Here is a 5,557-nt window from a genome sequence, read left to right as displayed (position 1 = left end):
GATAACCGGATCTTAAATCAATCTTAGAATAAACGCTTGACCCTTGAAGTTGGTCGAATAGATCATCAATGCGAGGTAACGGGTAACAGTTCTTTATGGTAAGCTTGTTGAGTTCTCGGTAATCAATACACATTCTCAACGTACCATCCTTCTTTTTGACAAATAAGATAGGAGCTCCCCACGGGGACGAACTTGGACGAATAAAACCTAGATCCAAAAGTTCTTGGAGTTGGTTAGAAAGTTCCTTCATTTCGGAAGGTGCTAAACGATACGGTGCTTTAGCAATGGGTGCAGCACCTGGAGATAAATCGATTTGAAATTCAACTTGACGAGGCGGTGGAAGACCAGGGAGATTTTCGGGAAACACATCGGGAAAATCTTTAACAACCGGGACGTTTTCAATACGCGTTTCTTCGGATTCGATCATTTTAACGTGAGCTAGTATGGCGGAGTAACCTTTCACAAGGTACTTACGGGCTTTAAGACATGAGATGATATTAAGATTGGAACAACTTCGTTCGCCTTGGATAATAAGAGTTTCTCTACTTCCTAACGGAATTTGAACGGTCTTATCGAAACACATGATGGCTGCTCTCAATGGACCTAACTAATCCATTCCAACCACTACATCGAAACTACCTAGCTCGACCGGCAAAAGGTCTATCTTGAATTCCTTATCGGCTAGAATTAGGTTGCAGTTTTTATATATTTTATCAACTTTCATTAACTTCCCATTAGCCACTTCTACTAATCGTCTGGTTTGTAGGGTTTGGGGCTTTTCAGTAAAAAGGGTGCAAAACTCATTTGACACATAACTCTTATCGGCTCCCGTATCAAATAAAATAGTGGCATAACAATTATTGACGAGGTACGTACCGGTAATGACCTCATCCTCATCACTGGCTTCTGCAGCAGTAATCACAAAAGCACGATCTTTGGCAGTAGCATTTGCTCCAGTAGCTGGAGTATCTTTCTTCTTTGGACAATTCGAGCTAATATGCCCCTTTTCACCACAAGTATAGCATGTTGGAGGAGCTCTAGCCGGAACAATGGCTCTATTCTGAGGTAGGGTTCTACAAGCTTTGCAGCATGGCCTATCTTCTTACATATTGTACACACAGCAGTGCACTTTCCCGGATGATGCCTTTCACATTTAGAACAAAACGGACTAGTACCCTGATAACCGGGTCTCGTACCATTCGCCGGTTTCTTATTAACATTTTGAGCTGAACCCTGAGATGGTTCAAATTTCCTCTTATTGTCACCGTTTTTAACTTCGACCTGTTTATTAACCGAAACTCTCCTACGTTTATCCATCATTAAACTCTGTGCCATGTGGATCACAGCATCCACAGTAACCTTCTCGGCAGAAATCACATTCCCTTGAACATCCTCGGGTAGACCCTCGATATACCGCTCTATCCTGCGGGCTTCAGTTGGGAACATTTCGGGACATAAGGTAGAAAGCTCTAAAAAACGATTGGTATAGCTTTCGATATCGGTTCCTTTAACTCTGAGTTCCCAGTACTCAGCCTCGAGCTTTTGGACTTGACTTCTTGGGCAAAACTTAGTGATCATCATGCCTTTGAGTTCATCCCACGGGGTAGTATTAGCATTATCTATTCCCACAGATTTGGCATGAGCAGTCCACCATGTCATAGCATTGCCAGTGAGTGAACTTGTGGAAAACTTCACTCGATCATTATCTCCGCAGTTACAGATACGGAAGATTGATTCTAGCTTTTCAAACCATCGGACCAGTTCTACGGCTTCTTCTTTTCCACTAAAAGTGGGTGGGTTACAATTTTTAAAATCTTTATAGGAGCAAGTTTTAGAAGGAACATTATGATTGTTGTTGTTATAGTTATTGCCTTGGGCGGCCGCTAGCAGCAATTGAAATTGCTCAGTAGAAAGAGTGACATTTGGTATAAGATTGTTGTTGTTGTTGTTGTTACCACGAGTTGAGTGAGCCATTGATCTTCAATACATAAATACATTATTAGTTGAAGAATCAAGATGTTATAAGTTTACAATCATGATTTATAACGTTTGCACAACACACATAGGTGAATAAGACAATATGCTTAAATAAACACTTAACATTATTGGAAACGAGGCATTATATAAGCCCTTATTACACGAGTTTGGAATGGAAAAAGTTTAGGCATAAGCCTTTACATAGATGAGTAAATGGAAAATAGGAAAACAAAAGGTAGGTTTTAGTTCTTCTTTTTCTCGTTCTCAGCTTCCTTCATAAATTTCTCTATCTTTTCATTTTTCTCCTTTTGTTTCTCGTGGAGGTATTCAAAATTATCGTAGAGGTTAGTGATGCGGCTGTTGACAAAGTTGTTGAAATCCTTGATAGCCAGTTGATGATTGATTCGGTTTTTCTCTATTTTCATCTTAGACTCAACTAGTTCTTGGAGGTAGGCAAGAGATTGCTTTCCCCAACGGGTATTCCGTTCTTCCTCAGTCTTCACTTTCATTACTGTCTCCATTACTTTGTCCATGTTATTTTTCACAAGTTTTTCTAGTTTTTCAGTTTGAGAGTCGAAGGACTCTTTGATGATTTCTTTCAAGATTGTGTTTTCTTTTTCTAGGTTGTTTAGACGCATTTCTATCCGAGCAACTTGGCGCCTACTATACTCTTTATTCTTATCACAACTTCGCTGAAGGTTGAGGATATCAGACTTCACCCGTACGTGTTCCATGTTATTACAAAATAATGGATCGGCTTCTCTAGTGGCGGCGGGTTCGGGTTGTTTTCTCTTTCGAGATGAGTTTTCAGATGATTCTTTAATAGGCTCTTCTTCAGGCTCATAACCTGAGAAGTCACTATCGTAGTTAGGGAGGTCTTGAAGAGCATTCCGTTTGGGAGTATACATCGGTTGATGAGAGTCAGCAGTATTGGCATGATGTTTTCCTTTGCTTTCATTTCTCGGGGTTGGATAATATTCGGGAGACCCACGCGAGTTGTAACGAGTGTTCGGGCTATAGTTCATTGGTGGTGAAGGAGGACTATAAAGTGGGCTTCGAACTGATTTTTCGGTAGAAGATCCTTCAGTATCTTTCTCAGCTGGTTTGAAAAGAGTCATTTTGTTTATTTGATGATAGCTTGACATCCTAACATTAAGATAGAGATTTTGATTAGATTTTTAAGCTAGGATTGTAAAGAATGAGAGGTAGGGTTGAACTCTTTGCTTTAACATTCTAAGGTAATCCTAAGTGATTTAAAGTCTAAGGCAGGAAAGGTTATAGTTTCCTAGATCGCTAATGTACCCTAGCTAACAAGTAAGGCACACATAAAATGCAATCCTGGTTCTCTATAACAGCCTGGTTATGCTCTGATACCAATCTATCACACCCCCAGTTAGGGTCTGGGCGAAATGTGATTCAATATCATAATACATACCAACATATTATAAAATGAGAACAAATACTATATGAATAAAACCAAATTTGCAGCGGAAGGATTAATAATGTCGTTACAAGAATTATAAATTGTTCAAATGCAGAAAAGTAAATATGCGATAAGTCTTTATCCTAGCCAAGTAAGTAATCACATAAGCAGTAGATATAGAGGTCCTGATCATTCAGTACCTGAGACAAACGTGCTAAAAGTGTCAACCAAAAAGGTTGAGTGAAATTCATAGGTTTAACAAATATGATTGACCGTTTGTTCTTAGACCACAAGATTTGTTATAAAAGTAGATCACGCAGATCCAAAAGTAGTACTCATTCGTGATATTTTAGACTAAACGTTTGTTTTGTTGCCTCGATGATAAATTGATAGTACCTTATCACCATGTTTAAATCATTATTAAGTAATACAAAGACATCGCAGTCAAATGTATCGGGGACGTTACTCCCGATAGGCCTACCTCCAATAATTAAGAATGCCTTATCCTGAAAGCAATTAAAAAATATCACTGTGGGGTCTTAGTAGCATAAGCTAGTCATAGTACAGTTTAGGTTCGTACTTGTGTCTAAGTTGTTTAAAGTATAAAAGCAGCATGTGTCTCACCCCAGTAAGTATAAAAAGTGCTATAGCAATAAGAGTGGGGCTATGAAAGTCACCTTAGTAATTCGGTGAGTGAAAGTATTCCTTAAAGAGAAAGTATGGATGATCGAAGCACAGAGAAGTCAACCTAAGAATAAGTTGAGAATAGTTTAGATGTTTTGCCCGTATTATGATAAGTGTAAGTATTTTCTTTTATAGTAAGTTTAAAGAAGGTTTATCATTTTGGAAAGGCTTTTCATACTAGACAAGCTTCCAATCTAACACTTTCAATTTAAAATGGCCTTTTCAGGTCATAGGTTTCTGAGCCACAGGATCATTTAACTCGGTAATCCAAGCTCTCCGCCTAGACTTTCGAGCGTCCATCCACTCGAGAAAGATCAAGATCTATACCCATCTAATATACCGTTCCAATACGTTTTTAGGTGCGTATAGGAATACAACACTTTAAATACTTTATACAATAAGTATTTACTTAAGTTCGATTGTATTATCGTTATTAAGATTGTTTGGTTTTTAAATCCTAATAATAAGTAGGATATATTTAAGTAGGTAAACAAGTGTTATACATAGAAATTGTGTTTTATGAATGGGTATGTATTAATATCAAGTTAATATGTATATATATATATATATATATATTTATCTTATATGTTAAAATATGTATAGTTTAATTTTAAGTTTTATGTCAATATAAGTACCAATAATTATCTAAAAATGCTAACAAGTGTTTTATTGATTTCATAACAGTAAGTGACATGTATAAAACATTATAAAAATTTTCTATACATAAATATTAAGTTTTATGTATTAAATATTAAATTTTTTTATAGCTAAAATACAAATAAATAGATAAACAAGTTTAACAACACATTTTATATTTTTATTAGGTTCTACTGACCAAAATAAACTTAGGAAAAATTTATAAATTTTTGTTATGGTGTAAAAGTATTTATTTCTAATTTCTTTTTCGGTTCAAGATAAATCAAAGTTTATAAAGTAATAATTATTATATCAACTCAATTAATTCATCTAAAATTTTCGTATGCCTAATACAGTGTATTAAGCTTAGAAAAATTATTTGTACATTTATATTAATAGTTTAACTATTTAATTCAACTTTTGTATTGTTTTTAGTTTAAATTTGGAATTAAATAGAAATATATAATTATTAATTCTAAAAATAATTTTTATAACTTTCTTATTAGTTCCTAAGTAATTTCCATTGATTATTGTAGTCATAAACATGTTATATCATTAAATTCTATTTTTCTTTTTAAAACAGATTTTCTGGTACTGTAGCAAAAGTAGAAGAAAATACAAATTAATTATTTAAATTGACAAATAAATCAAACATAAATTTTTATAATTACTTTTATGACCTAAGGAACAAGCGAAAATTATAAAACATAATATATAAAATTGTTTACTATTTATTTCTTCATTATCTATATATACCGAATATAAAAAAAATCAGTTTTTGATTTTTAATAAATATAAATTCGAATGTATAATTCATAAAAATAATTTTTATAGTCA

Source organism: Rutidosis leptorrhynchoides, chromosome 4 (assembly GCF_046630445.1).
Source record: "Rutidosis leptorrhynchoides isolate AG116_Rl617_1_P2 chromosome 4, CSIRO_AGI_Rlap_v1, whole genome shotgun sequence".
In the NCBI taxonomy this organism is placed as follows: domain Eukaryota; kingdom Viridiplantae; phylum Streptophyta; class Magnoliopsida; order Asterales; family Asteraceae; genus Rutidosis; species Rutidosis leptorrhynchoides.
Note: the sequence above shows the minus strand (reverse complement) of the source record.